Below are 25426 nucleotides of genomic sequence, written 5' to 3' on the forward strand. Positions count from 1 at the left end.
TTATGGTTCACAAATTCTGCTTGCCACGTGTTCTTCTTGCTCACAGTTTCATTTCCAATGAAGATTTTTGACACTCTGGTGGAGTAAATGATAATCTGCTACTCCTAATTAAGCATCTGGAGCCGATAGTGATAACCTCAGCATCCCAAGCTGACTTATCACTTTTGAGGCCCTTGCAGTTTCCAATTCAATTTCTAGCTCCTCTGATCATGCAAGAGCAATTAGGTTGTAAATGTAAGTGCAATATAGAGCACATTATTACTGAGTATCATCTATAGGTGGCAGAAATTAAATGTCGTCAAAAGAGGCAGAGAAGCTTCAGCCAAGTGATACAACTGCATTTTCATTTTAGCCTGGTATTACAGTCACATTATATGTACTAGTGAATTCATATCCTTGCTCTTGTGCCTTGCATGCAATCATTGAAAGTGTGTCAGCTGAACTGACACTTCTGCTTGTTCTTTGGTTCTTCTGTATTGGAGTTTAAATAGCATTAGTCACTACATCTGTATTGCACTTCATCTTGCATTTTTGGAAAATACCAGGATTTCTGCAGATCTCTTATGTCTATGAATATGCTAGTGTTTTATGACAATAAATCAATGTTATTTTATACTGTTCTCATGATTCAGGAATGACTGTATCAGAATTACTATTCTCTAGAATAACTTCACCACTTTCCATAGGTAATTTACATAGTAAGATAGTCTCCAGACTTTTGTTGGCATGCACTCTTTTGGTGATGAAATCAAACATAAAAAATTAGTTCCACGTTGCTTTTTAAAAATATTCGGTCCTTTCTTCATTTATTTTGCTACAATACACAGTCCTGTACTTTCACAAGGCTTGTAAGATACTTTAGATCACCATTTCTATTTTGATTCATGTGTTGAAAAAAGCCCCTGGGCTTTGGATTCTTGATATGAGGTGAGAAAAGCAGGTGTATCCACATTTTTTCACATTTTTCTTCAGGAGACATGTATATAGGGGGCATCACAAAATATATTGTTGGAACACACTGCCCATGCTCGCTCCTCCACTGAAAGTATGCACCAGGCTTTCTGTCCAGGTTCATTTGGAGATTCCTGCCCTTTAATTATATACAAATCCATTACATTTATAGTTTAAGTCAGTGGTGTTCAATCTTTTGGCCCTGCAAACCAGATAAGTGGCATGCGGACAGTCTAGGGGCTGGAGTGGGCCCCCAAGGCAGGACTGGGCCTGTGCTGTTTTGCCTGGCCCTGCGTAGTCCCGTGCTGTTCTGCACTGCCCTGCTCAGCCCTGCCCCGCACTGCCCTGCCCCACTTGGCTCTGTACCGTGTCACACTGCCCCTGATGGCCCTGCTCAGCTGTGCACCACCTTGCATTGCCCCAATTAGCCCCACTCAGCCCTGTACCACCCCACACCACCCTGACTGGCCCCACACACACAATTCAGCATGCACGGCCATGTTCTCAATCCTGTGGGGCTCCATGTGGGTCCAGAAAATCTGACAGCAGGGGAGCGGCAGTTAGCTGCCACTGCTCTCCTACTGCCAACTTTTTGGACCCGTGGAGAGCCCTGCAGGCTGGATTACATGGTTCCACGCAAGTCAGTGAGAGAGTTCTATTAAAGAAAGGATCACACGACAGGACCATTAATGGGTCAATGCAACCAAAACAATGTTTTAAAAATGAACAATGTAAAGATCCTGGGAAAACAATAAACGCAAAAAAAGAGAAGCTATTCATATGGACGTTTCTGAAGATTCCCTTGATGCATTTAAAATGTGAGGTGCCTGTCTTGCAATATGATAAATTAAGATAATATGTTCAAATTTCCCTGATGCCATTACACCCAGTCATACAGGGTGACACTTCTTTGATTTTCACTCTAAGGGTTCATTACATATTGTATAATTTAAACAAAACAACACAAAACCTTAGATGGGAATACTTCAGTCATTGCATAAATATATTTTTCAATGATGTCTATATCACTATTTCATGTTTATTAATAATTGACACGCTACTACAATTTGACAAAATGATCAAGCATTCTCATTTTAGTTTCTGGGTTTGAAGATCAAGCGGCAGTCTTCTTTGAATTATGTTTTAAATAAACTCTGAATACAATTATTATTGTGAAACGCAAGGAAAATTCACTTGCTAATTCAGATTCTGGTAATTGAGATTCCACTTTCCTCCCTTCTCATGACCTGATAAAATACCCCTGATCTGATAGCTCTGTGCTATCATAAGTGTGTAAGACTGAAGTTCAGTCCTTTGGGTACACAGACAACTATTTGTCCAAACTATATTCACATGGTCCTAGAAGTAGATCATGCTTCGTCCTACAGCAAAAGGCAAAAAGAAAAACCATTAAAAAGCCCTGCAAAACAGTCCTTGCCGATCTGACTTGGAGACCATTTTTTTCTGAACTCACATCTGACAATTAGTTTAACTCTGAGAACATAAGCAAGACACCCTGTGGAGCACCAACATACCCAGGCTGGTATTGCCAAAGACAGGGCCTAAAGTTTCAGATGAGGGAAAAACAAAGAAAGGAACAAAACAAGCCCAGAAGTCAAACAACACAGCTGGTAGGATATTTCTTCCTGGCCTTGGTAAGCAACCAGGAGAAACACAGGCTTAAGGAACACCTCTGCATCTGCAAGCAATTTACAGAGATCAAGTTTCCTTTCAACCCCCTTGTATCACATGTTCTGATTACCACTTGAAAAAACACATCCACCCCATCATACTCTCCCACACATTCACCCCATCATACTCTCCCTTTCATAACCTCATCTTGAAGATGAGGTTCCTTTACCCAATGCTTTGTTCAGAAGACCCTTCCAGACCTTCACTCTTCTAATGGTCAGAAAACTACTTAAAATTTCAAATCTAAATGTCTTTATAACTAGTTTGTATCTATTTGACCTTGTGCCAAAATTATCCCTTAATTTAACAAGCTTCTCTTCTTCCTTGATATCTACCTCCAAATGTATTTATAAAGTCTAACTGTATGGCTCCCAGCCTTTTTTCTGCTAAGCTAAACAAAATCTCCTTGCCTGGGTCAGGTTCTCTATGCCCCTAACCATCCTAGTAGCTTTTCTCTGCAGCTGCTCTGGGTTAAATTTGGCTTTCTGAACATAGTTTCATAGTTTCAGGGTCGGAAGGGACCTAATAGATCTTCTAGCCCGACCCCCCGCCAGGGCGGGAGAACAACCCAAAAACACAAACAAAACCACTCACCCTAAAAACAAAAACGGGACTCAAATGAGTCCAGCCAGGTAAGTATCCAGCCTCTTCTTAAAGATCCCCAGGGTAGGGGCCAGCACCACCTCCCTTGGAAGTTGGTTCCAGCTCCTAGCCGCCCTAACTGTGAAGTAGTTTTTCCGGATGTCCAATCTGTACCTCCTCTCCATCAACTTGTGCCCATTATTCCTTGTTATGCCAGCAGGGGCTAGGGGAAACAGCGTCTCCCCCAAACCCTTCTGGTTCCCCCTAGTGAGTTTATAGACGGTCACCAGGTCCCCCCTCAGCCTTCTCTTGTGGAGGCTGAATAGGTTCAAGTCCCGCAGTCTCTCACTGTAGGGTCTGCCCTGTTGTCCCCGGATCATGCGGGTGGCCCTCCTCTGGACCCTCTCCATGTTGTCCACATCCCTCCTGAAATGGGGCGCACAGAACTGGACACAATACTCCAGCTGCGGCCTGACCAGCGTCGCATAGAGGGGGAGGATCACCTCCCTGGCTCTACTCGAGATGCACCTGTGGATGCACGACAAGGTCCGGTTAGCCCTGCCAACCATGACCTCGCATTGTCGGCCCATGTTCATCTTGGAGTCAATAATGACACCAAGATCCCTTTCCGCCTCCGTGCTCTCAAGTAGGGAGCTCCCCATCTTATAAGTGTGCTGCTGGTTCCTACTACCCAAGTGCAGCACCCTGCACTTGTCCGTATTGAAACGCATCCTGTTCCTGTCTGCCCACCCCTGTAACCTATCCAGATCCTTCTGCAATCTCTCTCTCCCTGCTAGCGTGCTCACCTCCCCCCAAATTTTGGTGTCATCAGCGAATTTAAACAGGTTGCTCTCCACCCCAACATCAAGATCGCTGATGAAGACATTGAACAGCGCAGGGCCCAGGACCGAGCCCTGAGGGACTCCACTACCCACCTCCCCCCAAGTCGAATATGATCCATCCACCACCACCCTCTGAGTGCGACCCTTCAGCCAATCTGCAATCCATCTGACCGTGTAGGCATCTATGCCACAGTCGCCTAGTTTACTAATTAGGATGGGGTGAGAGACGGTGTCAAAGGCCTTGCTGAAGTCCAGAAAGACTACATCCACCGCGACACCTGCATCCATGGCCTTTGTGACCTGATCATAAAAGGCAATCAGGTTGGTCTGACATGATCTCCCCCTAATAAATCCATGCTGATTGCCCCTGAGCATCATCTCGGATGCCGGCCCATCACAAATGTGCTCCTTGATGATCTTCTCAAAGAGCTTCCCCAGGATTGAGGTAAGACTGACGGGCCTATAATTGCCCGGGTCCTCCCTTTTCCCTTTTTTGAAGATGGGGACCACATTAGCTACCTTCCAATCGTCTGGCACCTGGCCCAAGCACCACGATCGCTCGTAGAGCCGTGCCAGGGGCCCTGCAATAACCCCAGCCAGCTCCCTCAGCACCCTGGGGTGGAGAGCATCCGGACCCGCTGACTTGAACGCGTCCAGCCCCTCCAGAAGCTCTCTAACCCGGTCCTCCCCAACCTGAGGTCTGAAGGCGATCCCCTCGCGTCCGGCTTCTATCACAGCAGGGAAGTCCCGGTCCCTGCACAAGAAAACGGAGGTGAAGAATTGGTTAAAGAGGTCCGCTTTATCCTCTGACGCAACCACCAGATTGCCCCGCATATCCTGCAGGGGCCCCACATTACCCGGCGCCTTCTTCATCCTCCCAATATATTTGAAAAAGGACTTTTTGTTATCCTTAATCCTGGACGCTAATCCGAGCTCTATCTCCGCCTTGGCCTTCCTAACAGCCCGCCTGCAGGCCCGAGCAGAGGAGGTATACTCCTCTTTGGAGATTACACCCCCCTTCCACCGGGCGTACGCCACCCTTTTGGCAAGCAGGCATTCCCGGACACCCTTGGTGAGCCAGGGGGGCTTTTGGACACTCCTGCCCGCCTTGCTTCTTGTCGGGATGGACACCCCTTGGGCCCCGAGTATCGTTTCCTTAAGGAACGACCACTCCTCTTGGACGCTGAGTTCCTCTGCCCTCAAGGACCCCAGTTCCTCTCCCACTAATCTCCTCATCTCACTGAAGTTGGCCCTCCTGAAGTCTAGGGCCACCACCTTGCTGCGGGCCCTTGACACTCTACGCTGGATGGTGAATTCCAGCACGCGATGATCACTATTGCCCAGGTGGTCAAGAACCTGGAGGCCTCTTACCAGGTCGTCGCCTGCGGCCAGGACCAGGTCCAGCAGAGCATCTCCTCTGGTGGGACTGTGCACCTCCTGAATCAAGTGGAGGTCCTGCAACTCGGCCAAGAACCTCCTGGAGCGGTCCGTCCCGGCTGACTGCTCCTCCCAGCAGATGTCCGGGTAATTAAAATCGCCCATGACAACTACATCCCTTGCTTTTAGTGTCTCCGCAAGCTGGCCTGAAAATTCCCTGTCCAGCTCCTCCTCCTGATTGGGGGGTCTGTAATAGACCCCCACCGTCAAATCCCTCTCGCCTTGCCCCCCCTGGATCTTGACCCAGAGCACTTCAGCTCGCCCTTCCCCTGACCCCATACTGCTGGCAGAGGATGTGTAGTGCTCCTTGACATAAAGTCCCACCCCCCCCCCTGATACCCACAGGCATGCCAGAATAAGGAACATGGCTTTAAGTGAAGAGGTAATGTACAGGAAGAACAGTCATGGGATGAGTCCCACCATGTCTCTGTTAACCCTACGACATCTGGATTTGAACTAGCTATTCTGAGGGCGAGTTCCTCCTGTTTGTTCCCCATGCTACGAGCATTGGTGTACAGGCATTTAAGGCCTTGCAAGACTGTGTGCCCCCCCACCCCCTGATTAGCCAGACCATCAGGACCCCTGTTACTTACCTTTGCACCCCTTGCCCTGATGGCAAGACCCCCATTACTTACCTTTGCACCCCTTGCCCTGATGGCGTCTCCTCGTCTTCCTGCAGCCCCCTCCCCCGGCGAGTCTAGTTTAAAGCTCTGGTGATCATAGGTGATCACACTGTACCTAACTTTCTAAATGGGGTCTAGCCAGTGCCTTGGTACTGCCTCTAATAAGAATATACTGTATAATGCATCCTAGAACTGCATTAGCCTCTTTCATAGTCACATTTGCAGCTCATAGTTATCATATGATTGACTAATATGTCCCGGTTCCTCTCTTCCTCCATTTTCTCTTAACTGTCAACCCCCATATTATGGCAAAAGTTCTTGACATTAGATCAAGAGGCTAGGTACAGATATTCAAAAAAAGCCTGAGGTGGAATGGATCTACGTTATGCTGTTCTGTAAGCGGCATAGTTTAGATAGGTAGACATAACACACATTCACCCGGGGAGGGGGGACCACGCAAATCTTAGACCGGGTTCCACCATTTTTAAATCAGTCTCCGTGTGCTGAGCTTCTGCTCTGTTATGGGCATAGACTGGTTTTGTGTGCTGAACTTCTGTGCTGTTACGAGTATAGATCCATTTCTGATTACTTATACTAGTAAAAGTGTAATGTCTCTACCTGGCCTAAGTGAAGACTTTGCACGCTTTGCTACTAAATTTCATACCATTGATACTAGTCCATTCCACATGGTTACCTAATTCTTCTTGTAGGATAACCAGACCCACCTCCGCAATAGCAATACCCCCTAACTTTGTATCATCTGCAAAATTCTAGTTTTGGCCCAAGGTAACCTATGAAAAACAGAATGAGTCCCAAGCCCAATCTCTGGGGAACTCCATTAATAAGATCAAGTAACTCCCCTTTTGATATAACCTGTTGTAGTCTGCCTTTCAGTCGGCTCCTCTTAACTTTACAGTTATAGTATTAATCCCCATTGTCTCCATTTTATGCTAATAATTTATAAAACAATTTTGCTTAAAACCTTGACAGGCTGGAGTCACGATATTGCCTGATCCAAGATGTCATTTATCCTTCAGAAAGGATAGTACTGGTCTAAAAAGTTCTTTCCCAGATAAGAATAAGATAGATGCTGGGTTCCATACCATCTTCTGTTTATCTCCACAACCTTGGTTATTCTTTCCCTCAATATCTCTTCTAAGAACTTGTGTAGACCTGAAATCTAACTATGTGGCCTGTAGTTGCTTGGTTCTTTTTCCCCTTTTTGTGAATCTAGGCACTAATTTGCAATTTCCTGATCATACTACCCCAGAATTGACAGATTTCTTGATGCTCTATTCAGGAGCTGCTGTTTCATATGCTTGCTCCTTCAATATTCTGGAATGGAGACTGTCACAATCCTAAGGAGATGTGGGGCATCTTGCATGGTTTCTTGAGTTTATTTTACCGAGTTAGTTTAGTTGTCTCTACATATAGGTAATGCTGAACTGTATTTAGCCTTATTGTCCCTGGGTTCATATGCCTTGTGGTATTTGATTTAAAATGTATCTTTATATGCTATAAAAGGGGCAGGACTGCACAATATGTTGACTTTCAAGAAACAATGAGTTTCGTTGGCACCTAAGGAGAGGCAGATAAGCAATAATCAACATCTGAAGATAATGTGTTTAGTCATGAAGATGCCCTCATACACAATGTTAAATTTACATTTTAAAAAGAGAAACCCTAACTTGTTTGATGTGTAGAAACAGGGAGAACATTTCCTCCCAAGGGGAAATTAGGAGACGGCATACTGGATTAGCAGATCTCGCTGTCTGAAAGGATGCTCATATATTCCTGGTCCTAATCAGATCAGGAAAAGTTTCTGCTCTGGCAATGGCAAACATGAACCTTTGGACAGGGGGAGGAATAGGAAGTTTTATGCGTAGCATTGCCCCCACAAGAATCCAAGAGGTGACATGTCTGAGTAGCCAAATAAGCAACTGTCCCTAAGCCTGCCTTTGTATCATGGCTCTGTCTTTAGTCTCCCTGGATACAGGGGAGCCTGGACTCCCTCAGCATAAGTAAAGCAGACAGAGTAATGCAACATGGCAGGATAAATGGCAGGAAGCCCTGGCAAATGAGGTCAAGAGGGAGAAGATGCTTTTTAACCTGTTGAAGCTGGCTTGGGACTGTATCTTTGGATCGAATATGCAGTGTAAGAGGAGGTTACTGTTCTGGTCTTCTCTTTTGTTTGTTTATTTTTGTATCTCCACATGTGGTTACTGATTTCTTCCACAGGTTCTTGTTTTTTTAATAATAAATCCTATTTGTTATCAGTTTATCCACTTATAGTCAGTGTTAAGTGTGATTCCAGAGTATTTGACCATACAAGCTTGCCCAAAGACTGAAAAGGGGATCAATTTTTGCTAAGTGCACAATTGGACAAGAATGTGATTCTTCTAGCTGACAAAACCCCCTCTGCTGAGAGCTGGCAAGGCCTGGGAGAGACAGCTAAGGCTGAAGTGCCACCGCCCAAGGACTTGGCCCCTTGCACATCTCAGCTGATGTTAAGTGGCAACCAGCAGGGAAGGGTTTGGAGCAAAAAGGCTCCAAGGTGGGGAAGCACTACAGAAGTATGTCTCTCAGGCATATCTAGGCTGCATCTGGGGCTGGGGTTTATCAGAGATATTATCCAGATCCCTCACTTTCATTGCAGTAAGCAATCTAGGTTTTGCTTGCATTTCACAAATAATAATTTTCATTACTACATTCTCAGTTCCAATTGGGACCCTACAATCCTCATATAAGGTCCATTCTTATCAAAGACCAACTAAGCATTTATTCTGTACTTGGGCCATACTAAATGATATCCCTGATCTCTACCCTATCTTTAATGGACAGTCACCTATTTTAATTGTTTTATTCATGTCATCAAAGACCCTTTTACTGTTCTTTGTAAGGTCCAGCTTAACTAAACCTTTGGCCATTCTCACTTAATTCCTGCACTTTATGGCACCTGAAAGATAGCCCTCCTTACTAATCAATCCCTTTCCTTTGAAGACTTTTACTTTTAATATCTTGTTTAAGGCACCTCCCATCCAAATAGGTCCATAGTTCTTCCCTCCCATTTCTTCCTCTTGCTGGAGATGCAAGTTCCCAGCAGCTTGTGCATTTCTGTCTCTAAGGGCCTTGTTACACTGTAATTTTGGGCAGCTTCTGGAACTCTTAACCCCTGGATTGTTTTCACATTAACACTTTAAAGTGGTTTAAAACACTCAGTATGTGGCTCAAAGTTACACCACTCCTGGGCAGAGTTATCTCTGATCTGCACAACCCACCTTCTGCTCTATTAAAGTGTAGCCACTCCCCACAGATATGCTGGTCAGGTTGAAGTCCTCTGGCATCCCAGAACATAGTGACCCGTCCCCCATCCTCCAGGGGCAGATGGAAGCAGCTTCCCCCCAGCTAAAGCTGCTTGCGGGCATCTCTGTTCCCTGTGAAGAGGAGCCAAATTTAATGCTGCGGCTCATTCCTTTTCTGTCCTGCTAGGCAAAGAGTTCCAGTCCTGCAACTGCAGCAGCGCCCTGCTCCATGCATTCAATCCACAAGCAGCCCAATGAGAGCTGGTGGCAGTGGAGTCTGCTGCTGGGAAAGACGCTGCTCCAGGGTGGGGTGGCTGCAGGTAAACCTGGGCTGAGGGCGCAGGGCTCTGCCACTGCCCGTGTGTACACAGGAGAAGGTTTCTAGACTAAGGGTGCGATTACTCCAAATTCCATGCTAGCAGTAAGCCGAGCAACAATTGTGCAGTTCATGGTGTACTGTGTAACAAGACTCTAAGCAATTTCTTTAATTTTCAAAGTCTGCCCTTCTCAAACTTGAAAACCTTAAATACAGAACTGTTCTTCTCTGTCTTGTAGTTCATGCTGAACTAAATCAGCATATGATCACTATCCAGTATTATTTTCCACAACTAACTCTTGCATATGATCCTTGCTACTAAACCTGAACCTAAAATACTAATCTCTCTCATTGATTCAGTAACCGTTTGATAGAAAAATCTATCAGTTTGTAATGTACTATGATGTTGAATGTCATGTACAGTAATGTTATAACATAAACTACAATGCCCAGAAGCCTCCGGGGGACTGGAGGAATGAACTGCAGCATGCACTACAACTCCCAGGGTGGTAGGGGGGCAGGAGGAAGTGGAAGGAGCAGCATCAGAGTGTGGGTTGCTGCAGCAAAGAGAAAGAGGTTCATGGTCAGAGAGTCAAAAGGAGCAGCAAGCTTTGACTGTGAGTTGCAGCAGTGGGGCTCAGATGTGGAACCCAGGTAGACAGCAATTAAGCACTTTATGGGACCAGACACTGGCTTGGAGCCCTCTGACGTTGTGGGAGGGTTTGAGGTTCTCAAGGGTGTATATTTTATGGTGTTAGTGTTTTCTACCAGTTCCCTGTTCTTAGGTTATTTCACCACAGTGTCACTGTTTACTTCCTGTTAGCCAGATCCTAAGAGTATGTATCTTAATGTCAATGTTTATTTACCTGCATCTGTCCCCCTCTCCTTAGCCTGTTGGTTTGTGACCCTAATCTCCAGCATCTCCTGTATAAAAGTGGGAACTTCCCTTGCCAGATCCCTGGGCCAGTTCCTGGGGTTGTGGGGTTTGGTACAAGCAATTTCATCCAAGAATACCTGTGCCACATCCAAGTCATTACAGACCTCCTAGCACAATCCCTATGGGGCCCTTATTACCTTCCCTTCCCAGAATGATTTTCACCCCAAAAGATACTGTTGTGCATAATATATGACTTCACTGACACACAATACTGCACCATCATCTTTGCCCTATTTCTGTCTTCCATAACTAGCGTATGTCCTTCAAAACCTGCATTCCAAGGATGATTGCCTTCCTTCATAGTTCTGTTATTCCTATAATATCTGATGCCATGCCCCATACCAGGCTTTCTAATTCTTCCATCTTATTGCTCAGGCTCCTTACACCAATGTACAAAAACATTCACTTGCTTCTGTCTGGCCTTATCTAAGTTCCCAGGAGGCATAGGTACAGTCAATTTACTGGTTGAAATGCCTGCCTGTCTTCTACTTTTAACACCTTGCTTGTCAACAAGTATCTACCACACCAACATGAAACGGATCAAATTAATTTCATTTTGGAACTGTATCACATGTGAAAATCGACTGTCAGATTCCAATCCTGAAAGGATTCGTGACTTACCCTTTGCAATGAATACCCCCAAAAGTTAAGAGGCTCAAATTCAGGAAATCAGATAGGCACATGCTTAACTATCAGCATGGCTTTAAGTCACTTTTACTTCAGGGTAACATAGGCAATTGCTTGATGTTAAGCAGATGCTTTAACATCCTTCCAAAATAGGTACATTGTCTTTAACTGCAGTCTTAGTGATAAAAGCTACTGTAGTATCCTACTGACCATGCGGAGACTCATTAAGAACATAATGACAATATTATTAAAAATAAAACCATTTTATTTAGTCCCCTGCCTATATATGACTATGCAACAGGTATTGATATCTCATGATAAAACAGTGTAACACCATTAATACCATGCCACACCTCAAAACGTTTGCAAATTTAGTACTTTGCCTGCTCTTATTCAGCTTGTTTAACCTGGAGCTAATAAGATGAGATCACAGAAGAGAGAGCACAAGCTCTGTAGTCCAGTGGGAATTCCAGCAATACAATGCAGACCCGAAGGCACAATCCTGCAGTAGGTTGAAAGGCTGATTCATTGTTTCTGTACAGTTATTTGGGAAATCTTGTCATCAAAAGATGTGCCAGACATACAGCACTGTATATTTTATTTAAAAAAACCAAAACCTTACTTCCAGAGAAAATTAGGCCACATGGTTAAATGATTCAGAAGTCAGGGAACAAAACATTTCAGATTAAAGATACCTGTCCCCTTTGTGCATATTTCCTGGGACAGTTTTTAATTTCATGATTGCTTATATAATACTCTATTATCTCCCGCATCATCCCTCCTCCCCCCCCTCCCAACCCTGTAACCTTACTTTGGAGAATCTATTATGGTATTTTAATGGTTACCATATGCACCTCAATGTACCTGGCCAATATTATTCTGTCTGACTAAATGGAGTTAAATTAATTGAAACTACTAGGGAGATAAAGCCAGAAATGAAACAATGACAGAGATCAGACCCTTCCAGAGAGAGTATTAAGAATTCTGAAAGAAAACAACAGCAAGAGCTGCTACTCAACAAATGCCAACCTGTCTGGCTCCAACCAGCCTAACAGATCTCTTTTTCCAAGGCCAGAACCTAGGATCAAAGAGGCATTAAACCTTGAAGATGAAACCTTTGGTGAAACTGGGAGACATGCTGCAGGTGAGACTCTTATAGACATCAGTACTAAATTATATCAGTAGTGGCTGTTTCTTTCAGACCAAAAGGAGAAGGCCTGAGCTGAGTGGAACCTACCAAAATTATGTGGATAAGACTGAGGCAAATACAGGCCTTTTTAAAATCATCTTATTATCCTTTCCCTCTGTTTGTTATATACCTCTAAGGGACTAAACAACACATTTGCTTTGAAGAAGCCAGTTTGGGGTCAGTTTAATCAACTGTAGATCACAAGCTCCCAGAGAGAAGATTTCTTGTAGTTGCCAAATATCATAAAGTCTGTCACATTACCATGGTTGTGAAACAGCAGGGCTACAACCTAGAAATCCCGGCCAGAAGCTGCTGAACCACAGGGTTCCATCCTGGAAAAAGGTGAAAGAAGCCAAGTCTATCTCATGACACCAAAGTTTCCTGACACTTAAATGTTTAATTATGTGGCCCTCTGTGCTGTTATCCTCTAGTTTTTAAATGTAATTTCCTATGAGTTTTTGGTTCATTTGTTTTTAAAGAAGAAAGAGATTATAAAAAAAGCAATTCCATCATCTAGAACTTTTTGAGCAGTAACTACAGCAATGCCTGTTCTGGCCATCTTATGAGCTCCACAAAAAGGGTAGACCTTTTCCGGACCCACGCAGCAACTCAGCAAACTGTAGGAGAGGAACTGCCTGTGAATGCAAAGATATGGAAAGATGCAATAATAAAATGGGAGGAATGATCAATACAAAGCTTGTCCTCCTCAATCCAATAAAGATTCATTACACAAACTAATGTCACTCACTATTTACAGCCTGACTTTTGCAGATCAATTTTGAATGCAGAGGCAAATGCCCACAAAGTGTTGGGCACCTCCATCACATAGAAGTATTGAAATTCCTGCAAAACTATCTGCTGATACCAAGTCAAAATTTTAATTTTGCTCCTACTCAACATAAAACATAACATAAGAACTGTTTTCCCAAAGTCTTATTTTTTCAACACAGGTGGTCAATGCACTCAAATATGGTGCCTTTTCTGGCCAAGCAAGTTAGCAATGAAGGCCTTACTGCAGAGTGACCTCAGCAGCTCAACCAAGCAGCTTCAGCAAGTATCTTTTTGGACTAATACTTTCTAGTTTTAAAAATCCTAGGGCACTACCAACTATGATGCCTGCACGAACATTGAAACAAATGAACAGGGAATTAGTTTTCCCTGCGAATTAATGCAAAATAACTAACTTTTTAATATACAATTGCAGCTCTCTCTTCCATTCTGATAAAACAGGTCTAAATATTACTAAAACAAATCTAAATACTGGCCTCTTTTCCTTTCTGCTCAAAAAAACACATTTCAGAGTTTGCCACAAAAAAGCCTGCCAATACACTCTAACTTGATTAATTCATGTTACTGCAGGTTTGTATGATATCTCTGGATAAGACATTTAACTTCAACTGAGTTCTCACTGGAGTTTTCTCCCACTGAGGTGGAATTGACAACAGAATTGTTAATAGGCAAGAAGTTCACAACACAGACAAATAAGGGGAGTCTGTAAATATCGCCTGACAATTTGCAAAGCTATTTAGGTCTATAATTTTCAAGCAAGTTTTCTTGTTTTCTTTGTTTAAAAGTGTTGAAGTTGTTTTTCCTAGTGTTTAGATCAACATACATGGAAAAGGAAGTCCTCTAGTTAGGCTCACAATGAACACAGCCTGACTACCAGAAGGATAAGCCCCTTTAGAATGTGTACAGCACTAATTAATTTCCTTGCTAGATATTTCAATTGATAAACCATAAACCCTGAGAGTGTTTTCATCCTTAAAAGCTGCCAGACATGACAGCAGGAACTTTTCTTATTATTTTTCAATTATCCTGAGCAAATTCATGCTTCTTCTAAATTTAAAACATTCTTTTTCTCCAGCTGCCACTCCAGCAAACTAAAATAAAACTATTCTTTTTCTGGTTGACCTCATTTGCCACCAAAAGAACTTTGACCCATCAAAGGTGTGTCATGGATGCAGTTATTCTACAAACTCTGGTGTACACCTTTGCACTTCTTCAAGTTTACTTAACAATTGTGTTAATAACATATGAGCCAAAGCAACCCTCCCCCCTAGAACTTTATGAGTTCTATAATGCTAACCAGAGTTAAAACATATTGATATTACAACTAATATCTCAGACTAGGGGCTGGCAAAATATGGCCTGTGGGCTGGATCCAGCCCACCAGGCCATTCTATCCAGCCCAGGGGGGCCCTAAAAAATTTAGAAAATTAATATTTATCTGCTCCTGGCTGCCTGTCAAAGATGACAGGAGCCAGGGGCAGTAGGACCCAACGGGAGCCAGCAACAAGGCCAGCCTGGCTCCACCCCACCCCCATCCCCACCAACCAGAAGTCTCTGCCTGCCCCAGCTTTCACTGCTTCTCTGCGTGCCTGCTCCAGCACCATGTGGCCCCAGGCTGCATCACTGGACTGCAGGAGCATGGGGCCCGCACCAGGACCTCGGGGCCAGGAGTGGGATGGGGGGGTGGGGCGTGTGTATGTGTGTAATGAGGGAGGGAGAGACACAGAGAAAGCAATGAGGGGGAGTTGGGGGAGGGACAGAGAGAGAGAGAGAGAATAGTGTAATGTGGGAGGCACAGAGTATGCGTGTGTGCACTTAAAAAGAGAGAGAGAGAGAGAGAGAGAGAGTGTGCACATAGGTTGAGTCCCACAAGCACACCCCGCCATACATGCAGACCCCCACACCCATACCCAATCACATACTCCAGCTACCCTCCCCACACACACAGCTACAGTCCCCCATACCCACCCACGCCCCACATATCCACACATACCCACATGCTCCCTCCCCCCATACCCCCACAATCCCCCCCAAACATCCACACCCCACATACCCACAGCCCCCCACAAACCTATACACACCCTCCGACCCACCCCCCCGCAATATACAAGAGTAAGACTTCATTTTAAGCTATTGTGTAGTCACCTCTATGTACACTACACAAACACATGTAAATCAGGACAAAAATATTTTTTAAAATCAAATTAATGAATGTTGTAGATGTTTAATTTTTAGAATATTTTTAGAATATAATGTATTTTTCTGGTTCTGAGATGGCAAAAATCCTTGCTGAAAGGAGCACTCTCGGGGTCAAGGGGAGGGACTTCTGGTGGCAAAAGTCGGGGGTTAGGGGGCAGGACTTCTGGTCCCAAGATGCCAACCAGGGGGGCAGGGCTACCCATGTGGCCCCTTGACAGCTTGCCAAAACTTGGTAAGTGGCCCTCTGCCTGAAATAATTCTCCATCCCTGGCTCAAACTAATGTCACTCTACTTCCAACTCTTACTTGCAATTTAGCAGAGTGGTGTACTGAGGTAACACTTCAAGAAGGATTAGCAGCAACTGTCAAAACTCTTCAGTATTATTTGTCCTTCCAACATTATTTTATTCAGCTATTAACACATTTAAAGAAAGTTAAAGAAAATAAAAAATCCCACTTTAAGTAAAGAAAGAAAATAAATAAATAATAATTGGGCAAGTCATATCACATAGGTGCTCATGATACTCTGGTGTCGTACGGTAGATATGACTTCTTTCACCATTTCCAGGATGGAACCCTGTGGTTTAGCATTTTCTGGCCTAGCTTTCTGGGCGGTAGCCCACTATTTCACAATCATAGTAATGTGAGAGGCCTAGCCATATTTGGCAGCTATAATTAACCTTTTTTCTGGGAGCCTGTGATCCACAGTTGATTAAATTGACCCCAAACTGGCTTCTTCAAACTGAATTCTGTAGCCTAAGGTCTTGGCCAACTAGACTGTAAAGTAATCAACTGAGTTCTGGGATACAGACCTATCCCCCAAACTGCCAGACTCATGTAACTAACTGTCTTGATAGCAGGAAGCAAGATTTTTTCATGACATCTTTTACTAAGCCAGCTATATATTGGTAGAGAAGTTAGACAAGCTTTCACACACAAAATGCCCTTTCTCCAGTCTGGGAAAGAAGAATATACAACCTAAATTCAATACCAGAAAAAACAGTATAAGGTTGGCATATAATAGTCATGATGGTCCACGAAATAGATTCATAGATTGTTAGGGGCTGGATGGGACCCTGCAGCTAATTGGGTCCAGCCCTCCCCCTTTCCCCCCTCCCCCCCCCACTCTAGGCAGGAAGACTACTGGGGTTAGGTGACCCCAGCGAGGTGACTGTCCAGTCTCCTCTTGAAAACCTCAAGGGTAGGTGACTGCACCACCTCTGGAAGGAGTTGATTCCACAGTCTGGACACCCTGACTGTGAAGGAGTTTTTCCTGGTATTAAGCCTGAAGCGGCCTTCCAGGAGTTGTATCCATTGGTCCTGGTCTTCTCCAGGGATGCCCTAGTGAACTGTTGTTCACCGAGTTCCTGATGAACTCCTTCGATATAGCGGTAAGCTGCTATCAAGTCCCCTCTCAACCTTCTCTTCTTTGGGCTAAAGAGGTCTGAGTCCCTCAGCCTTTTCCCATATGGCTTGCCTTGCAAGTCCCTAATCATACAGGTGGCTCTTTTCTGGGCCCTCTCGAGTTTTGTCATGTCCTTGTTGAAGTGCAGTGCCCAGAACTGAATTCAGTACTCCAACTGTGGTCTCACCAGTGCTGAGTACAGCGGGAGTATCACTTCCTTAGTTTTACACAAGATGCATCGATTGATGCATGCCAGCGTGTTATTTGCCCTGCTGACCACCGCCTCGCACTGACAGCTCATATTCACGTGCTGGTCAATGTAAGCGACTGTGCCATTCACCAGAGCGCCTGGTGCATGCCAGTCTGTCAGATGGCACCGTTGTCTGAAGGAAGGATTGTCAATTATTGAGACAGGTCCCGGAGGGTCCTCAGTGGTTCTCGCCTGCCATGACTTTGCTGAAAGAAATGTATTTAGTAGGGAGGAAGATGTATGCTCTGTCCCTCCTGGTCCCCTCTTCGAACCTCCTGTTGATCTTCCTGTATTGGGGCTCTGCCTCCCCTACACCACACCTAACACCAACCAATGATGTCGAATCCCAGTCTTCTGGGTTTGGTCACGGTGTTGGTACATGTCTCGGCTGTTTGAAATGGTATATCACATACAGACGTCAGTTCGCCTCACTCGGTTCTTGCTTCAAAGGGACTGACCTAGCCTCTGCCTAGCCCCAGGTTACCTGGCCTCCTGGTGTCAGTTTCAATTCGCTTGGCTTGTCGTTGCCATAGCATGGACAGCTGTCTCTCCTTCTCTCCGCAGGTTCCTGGTTAGCCCAATCTGTCTGGGAGTTGTCTGGAATCCATGGATCTGCCTCTGGTAAGTAATACTGCCCATCTGGGCTTGCAATATTTCTCAAAATCCCCTCTTGGGGCTGCCACAACTTGCCCTCTGTGGGGGATGGTTCTGCACTGGGCTGCTTAGTGCCCACAGGGGAGCACGATTCCAGTCCCTCAGGCTTTCTGTCCAGCAGGGTTTTTATCTCTGGTTCCACAGGCCGGCTGGCGAATTGGCACCAGCACACGGCCATAAAGCAGGACCATGCTGGTGCGGGAGCCGATCCTGGCCTCTCCCGGATCAGCTGTTTTTTGGGGTTTTTTCCCTCAGCCGTGGTGGTTTCTTCAGCCATGGCTCTGTGCCCACAGCTCCCTTGGCTCAGTGTGGTCTCGCGCCGGCTCCACTCATCTTCCACCCCAGTTGAGCTCCACCCTGGGGTTCTATTTGTGTCATAGTCAATCATTACCCATAGGTCCTTTTTAGCCATGGTGCAAGTCAAGCTGTCACCACCGAGCCTGTATGTATGTTAAGGGTTGTTTTCCCCCAGATGGAAAACCTTATACTTGGAAGTGTTAAACTTCATCTGGTTCCAGTCTACCCAACTCTTGAGCCTATCCGGGTCTGCCTGTATCAGCAAGCTATCTTCTGACTTGACCACACTGCCCCATAACTTGGTGTTGTCCGCAAACTTGGCCAGCGAACTTTTCACTCCCCCATCCAAATCATTGATAAAGATGTTGAAAAGCACCAGACCAAGCATGGATCTCTGAGGGACACCATCGGCCACTTCGTGCCAGGACAACACAGATCCGTTCATGAGAACTCTCTGGGTCCCACCCTGTATGTGAGAAGTAAGCATTTTTTTGGTGACATCTTTTACTGGACCAACTGTGTAGTTGGTAGAAATGTTAGACGAGCTTTTGAAAACAAAGTACCCTTCCTCAGGTAAAACAATGACATTTTAACTCAATTAAATGAAAATAGTTACTTAAAGAAAAGGAACGGGGAAGCACACCTGTGGAGCAAAGAGAAGTTACCAGAAGTAGCTACTAAAAAAGCAGAGGGCAGAGAAAACTTGAATAAAATAATTTGAAAGGAAAGAGAGGCATTACTTGTTAGGGTACAAAAAGGTTACAAGACAGAACAGGTAAATTGTAAGAATCATCTTTAGTTTAGGACTGTCCAAACGGCAACCTGCAGGGGGTTAATATATGGTTTCTAGGCTGCCACCCAGCCACCACTTCCCCTTTCACTCCATGTGCTGCTGCAGGCAATTTCTCTATGCTCCCCTTCCCTCTAATTACTTTTGCTTCCTTTTCCTGGTCCTGGGGACAAGGAGGCACAGCCTGTGGTGCTAGCATGAAATGCATTGGTTGAGAGGAGGGTTGCTCATGTGCACAGTGTAGTGGCTGAGAAGGAAAGGGAGAGGCCAGCCAGCCACTGCCCAGGTGGGCAGCAACCAGCTATGGCATGGCTGGGTGGCCTCTCCCTTTCCCTCTCAACCACTGCACTGTGCACATGAGCAACTTCCCCTCAACCAATGCATTTCATGCTAGCACCACAGGCTGTGCCTCCTTGTCGCCAGTGTCGAGGGGGTTCCAGCCCAGGGCAATGGCTCTCACAAATATTTACCCTACTGCAGCAGGCTACATGGCATGTGGCCCCAGGTGTTTGAAGTTGGGCAGTTCTGACTTAATTAATGGTTTCTAGTGCACAATAAATGCAGACAAGGTTCCTTGGGTGAATTTGATATCTTTTATTAGACCAACCCAAATAGTTGGAGAATAGTTATTAAGCAAGCTTTCAGATTTAAAAACCCTTCGTCAGGCTAAGGAAGTTTCAGCAGTTGGTGTGTGCTCTTCCTGGATGGAATGAAAAGTTTTGCTCCCAGACCTATTTTCTGAAGATATTATATAGATATCTTTTGAATACAAGGATAGTAAGGTCAAAGATGGAGTGGTTGTTCAGTGAAAAATGTTCTCCCACTTGTAACTGGGTGTTTCATCATGTTTTTGTGAATTGCTTCTGGTGCATAATTGTTGTTTAGTTTCACCCACATAGCTTCCATTAGGACATTTGGCACATTCTATGAGATAAATCAGATTCTGTGACAGACATGTAGGATCTATGGATGGTTTCTGATGTTAATGTAGGAGGATTCCAGAGAAAGTTTGATAGAAGCATGTTCACTATAGGAGTATTCCAGAGAAAGTTTGATAGAAGCATGTTCATTTGTAATAATTTCAATATGCAAGTCCACACGCTCAATCAAAATGATGGAAATGTCTTCTGTTTATTGCAAGTGGAGTGCAGACTTGATGTTGCAGTTTTCTAAAAGCTACTTTTTAAGGTGGCTCATGGAGAGGTTGGCACACTGGGAGGCCATCTTTGTACCCATACCTATTGCCATGTTTGAAGGAGATGTCAACTGTTGAAAGTAAAACTGTTGTAGGGGAGAACGAAATGGATAAGTTGTGCAATATGTTCCAGTTGTAAACCTAAGTGCTGTTTGTATTCTTGCAGGTATTTCATGCATGCCTTCATGCTGTGGGATGTTAACTGTATGTGCTGGTGACATCCATATTGGAAATGTGGCCTTCTCAAGTAGGTGGTTTATATTCCATTTCCTGTTGTGAAAGTCTGTTCTATTATATCTCACAGAAAACTTGCTTTTTGAGTGACAATTGGTTTGAGGACAGTTTGTATGAATCCTGATAGTTCTTCAGTGAGGGTACCACAATTTGATATGATGGTTCTGCTGGGCTCCCTGGTCAGTGCATCTTGGGAAGCATGTGAAATGTTTCTGGGGAGGGGGAAGATCAGTTTGTGTCATTTTTCTTGAAACTTGTTGAGTCCTTTCTTGAACTCAAAGAAAGGATTTGAATTCAAGGGTGAATAGCTGCATTCTCACCATGTTCCTTATAATAGCTGGTGTCAGAGATGCATGATAGCTTCATAGATGTTGCTTTCTCAGTTGAGGATGATTGAGCCACTTCTTGACTGCTGGTTTGATCATTATTTTGTTGTCAGATCTTAGGGACTATCTAGCTTTCCTCTCTGAAGGGAGGTTGTAGAAGTGATTGTGTTTATTTCACTGTTAACTTTCTTCCTTAAATGTTATAGTCTTAAAAGTTATGTTATCAGGTAACAGTCACTTTTTGTACTAATTTGAATACACAGGACCAACAGCAAGACAGAGGAGCAAGAAGAGGAAGGGTTGGAAGCAATACCACTCCTTGAAAATACCAATAAATTGATGTCTGCTTCTACCAGCTGAGGATCTAGTCTGTAGTTTTCTTCCCCCCAAAATACAAATTATTATTTACTGAAGCATGTAGCACAGTAGAGGCCTGGCTTCTAGGAAGTATTGTATATCAAGAAGAAGATTGAGCCCTATGTTTGGATGATAGTTTGCAGAAATAAATCTTCCTAAAGGATTTACAATCTCAGATGGACAAAACCAAGAAAAGGTACCAAAGAAGAAAAGGAAGGGCAGGAAAAAGTTTACAAAGATGCAAATTATATGAAGTTAAAATGCATTCTATTTTTTTGATGAGGAAGGAACCTACATGTCATCCTCTCACTCTACTCGACCTTGGTGAGACCGCAGCTGGAATGCTGCATCCAGTTCTGGACACTGCACTTCAGGAAGGATGTGGAGAAGCTCAAGGGAGTCCAAAGGAGGGCCATACGCATAATCAGAGGTCTAGAGACCAGGTCATACAAGGAGAGGCTGAAAGACTTAGGACTGTTCAGCCTGGAGAAGAGAAGACTCAGAACAGACTTGATGGCAGCCTATATTAGGGGTGTACATCAGGGCCTGGGGGAGCATTTGTTTATCAAGGTCCAAGTGCAGGGGGGCTGGACCCAACGATCTTGTAAGGTCCCTTCCAGCCCCTAAATTCTATGAATCTTGTTATCTTACCTCAGAAGTTTATACAACTCTTTAAGAAAGGGTGACAATATGAAGAAAACATTTTTCAGTTGATTATCTAACAGTCATAGCAAAATAGCAACATCTTTCTAGGGTCCATGTCACAGTCATCATGCAAAAGGTGAGTTACTGTCTGGTGTGAGTTATGGTGATTTCAAAACTGTCATGCATTGCAGCTCCAGGATTACAGAAAATCATTGTGCATTTACTAATTAGGACCCTGTCAAACAGATACATGCCACAGTAGTGTCACATTTGTTCCTTTTCTGATTAATTGACTATAAGAGGAAAAAGTGGTCCTTTTAAAATGATTGACACTACATAGATAGCACCCATTTGGCAATCAGAAAACTGCCCAACATGTAGCATGAATAGTTAATGCCTCTACTGTTGCCAGGTCTGAAACTGCAGCTATGAAATACACTAGATTGGCAAGGTGCTCTGAGCTGCACTGTAAGGAGTCTTAGTGAGGTGGGAACAGCTGAACAAAGGCTTAATGCTGGCTCCAGTGTAATCAAGCAGAAATGACAGGGGAAAAACCAAAGGCAGGCTGTTACTTCATGGATTGCAAGGAACAACAAAATCAGTGATTTTAGTACCAAAATCCATGGGATTTGGCAAGTGGCCAGCGCCATCTGCATGACTTAAGTGGCTCCTACCCTTACTTGCAGGCCTCTTAAATGTCTTATACTGTATCAAGCTGGCTGCCTGTATCTTTGTGCTTTGTACCTAATTCTACACCTGCTGACTAAAGGAGTCAGACACCAGACATGACACTGAACTCAGGTTCCCAACCAGGGCTTGATTAACACATAGGCAAACTAGGCTCATGCCTAGGGCCCTAAGTGAAGAAGGGGCCCAGTTGTGCTTATTTTACATATTATAATTATTGAGTGAAAAAAGTAATATAAATATGCATTATTAAGTAGAGGTCCATGAGTTTGTTTGCCTAGGGTCCACTAAAGTGTTAATCTGACCCTGTTCCCAACATGGCAAAAAATTATTAAACAGGCCAAGGGTATCAAACTGAGGCCAGATGAGTTGCTCAGAGCTTGTCTGTAGGCTGGATCCACAGGCTGGATATGGAGCATGGGGTAAGTCCACAGGCCAGATCCAGAGCACAGAGCCATGTCATCTAGACCACAGAGCCAGAAATTTGGCAGCAGCTATAGTAACTGCAGTGACACCTATCATTTAGCCTGCTGCCAAATTTCCACCCGTGTGAGCAGCCCCACAAACAAGATGACACAAGCTCTGCACTACAGATCTGGCATGGAGGGCTGGAAATTTGGCAGTGAGGTGAACAGTGGCAAAATTAATTGTGGGAGCTCCCAGAGCTGCATAAATTAAATCAGCTACCTCTCACTCCTATCACCAAATTGTCAGCCCCCGTGGGTGTTCCTGCAGGCCAGATCCAGAGTTCACAGCCATGTCATCTGTCCCATGTCATCTGGCTGGAAATCTGGCAGTGGGATGAACAGTGGCTGCCACACCTCCAGAAGCTGCATCTATCAACACTGTCACCACTCACCTGTAAGGAGGTGTTCAATGTGCAGAAGTCTGAGATCCAGCTGTGGTCCAGCAGTTAAAAGTCCCTGTGGCTGGAAGGCTAGGAAACAGTTGCAACTGATGACCAGTAATGACAGTGGAGCTACAGAGACAGTGAAGAGCTCCAGGAGCAGAGGACAAGGACATCCATAAGAACTACCTCACAGTTGGGGTGGCTAGGATCTGGAACCAACTTCCAAGGGAACTGGTGCTGGCTCCTACCCTGGGGGTCTTTAAGAAGCAGCTTGATGCCTATCTGACTGGGGTCAATTGAGCCCAGTTTTCCTCCTGCCCAGGCAGGGTGTCGGACTTGAAGATCTACAAGGTCCCTTCCGACCCTACTTCTATGATTCTATGAAGGGAGAGAGAAGAGAGGAGATTGGTGTGCTGAGAAACTGGCTGGAAACCTGAACTCAGAGCTGACAGACCTTGGTAAGGAAGCTGGGTGAGTTACCTGCTTCCATCAGCCCACTGCAAATCATCTGGCCTGATGGGGAGCTCCATGGGCTGGATGACATGGCTCTGCGGGCTGCATCTTTGACAAGCCTAAAATAAGCTATTGGGATAACCAAATATTATTCTTAATTCCAAGAAAGTGCATTTAAACAGAAAAACAACTTACCTAAACACAGCTGTTCCAGTCTAGCTTGAGTGATTCTTGTTTTGCTATCTGAACCCTTCCCATCATTCCATGCTCTTCCATAACTCACCACCCACTCAAAATAGCTGACAGGAAACATGTTCCAATAAATATGGCTTTGCCTTAGTCAGCCAGTATGATGAAAGTCATGTGGGGGTCTGTCAGTCAGCAAAGCAAATAATGCACAATTAATGCAATAGCAAACCAAGAGAGGAATATGTTAAAAGCATTCCAGTTCCAGCTTTCAGGCCCAAATGCAGAAGACAGAAGAGTGTATATCCCTGGCATTTTTGGAGGGATCTTGCCTGCATAACTAGAGCATGTTCAAGGAGGTCTCCAATGCATAGGGTGATGAGATGATGTGAAATCCAAGACACTGCCTGTCTGTGCCTACCCCTCCACCATAGGGAGTCAATGACCAAGTGTTCTTTACCCCACAGGTGTTAACCATCACCTGTGAAGTAATAATTAGTGTAATTGGGCTTCCTATGTCACACCTCCTGCCCCCCTGCCCCCACGCCCCAAATGCTCATTTTAATTTTTCACCAGCCAACCCGGACCAGCCTCTGAAATCCAGAACATGCATAATGTGGAACAATAAATTACTATGGTTTTATATTGCAGCAGTACAAGTGAAGAGGCAAAGAGGGTATTGACAACCAACTCTCAAAAATGCTAAATAATTATTGAGGGAAAAAATGAGAAAACCACATGATACTGGGGTTGTGATTCCCAAAAGCTGAGCTGATTCTAAAACCAGAAGGAAATTAAAAATGACCTTGTACAAATGAGCCAGCAAATGATGATCATTAACAGCAAGGCCAAGCCAGGCAGTGCTGAGAGGTAACCTAACTGACTATGACTGAGGGTTGCTATGGCCACTGGTTCAGGGAAATTTAGAAGGAAGCACAGGGACAGCAGAGACAGCCATGGTAAAAACTGAAAGGATATGTTCTGAAAAGCCATTCATTGAAAAATACTGAACTAATTGTAAACTAATGGAAAAAGGCACCCCACCAATCCTATCCAGAGCTGCTTCGATTGCAAAGACATTTAGTTAATACTTTTTGTGCATTCAACGTTATTGATATTTGCAGGTCTGAGGCAACTCCTTCCTTCTAACCCCAGCCCATTATGTACCCAGACCATACTATAAAGGCCCTGTGTACAAGATGTGGCAGAAAAATGTACATCAGATTGATTTTCTTTCTTCTGTCCTAGCAGGCTATGTCAGGTGAAATACCTCTTAATAATTTTAATTAGTTTTCTTCCTTTTTTGTAAGGTCAACTGAAATTTAATTAAAATTATCTTCATAAAAGAAGCAGGGTTTGCTTAATACTGTTCAGCATCATTTATTCCAGGCAACCTGCACTCAAATAACTGTCCACTGGCCCATGACACTGTGCACAATTTATAATACAACTGCCAAAAAAAAATGAAAATGAATTTGATTTTAATGGGAAGATGTAGTTAATGAGTACCAATTTTTCCAACACAATTATATTAACCACTAAGTTTTGCATTCAGTTCATTATCAGCTATGGACAGCCTAAACAGAGATAATTCTTGTTTAAAAGTTTCAGG

At 44.4% G+C, this 25426-nt stretch overlaps 1 protein-coding gene and 1 long non-coding RNA gene across 6 annotated transcripts in view; one reads left to right on the plus strand and one right to left on the minus strand.

The window, feature by feature from the left end:
* The window catches only part of LOC102381808 (kinesin-like protein KIF26B), a 284915-nt gene that overhangs the window by 225818 nt on the left and 33671 nt on the right, over nucleotides 1-25426 (minus strand). The window lies entirely within an intron of this gene.
* Nucleotides 10329-18562, plus strand: LOC102379354. 3 transcript variants are annotated; one of them, XR_323936.2, is made up of 3 exons: nucleotides 10329-10362; nucleotides 17705-17761; nucleotides 18267-18562. It is a non-coding gene; the product is annotated as an uncharacterized LOC102379354 (long non-coding RNA). The 3 variants fall into 3 exon arrangements; XR_003094266.1 differs by lacking the exon at nucleotides 10329-10362 and adding an exon at nucleotides 10370-10399; XR_323935.2 differs by lacking the exon at nucleotides 10329-10362 and adding an exon at nucleotides 12387-12453.

Source organism: Alligator sinensis, unplaced genomic scaffold (genome assembly GCF_000455745.1).
Source record: "Alligator sinensis unplaced genomic scaffold, ASM45574v1 scaffold284_1, whole genome shotgun sequence".
In the NCBI taxonomy this organism is placed as follows: domain Eukaryota; kingdom Metazoa; phylum Chordata; order Crocodylia; family Alligatoridae; genus Alligator; species Alligator sinensis.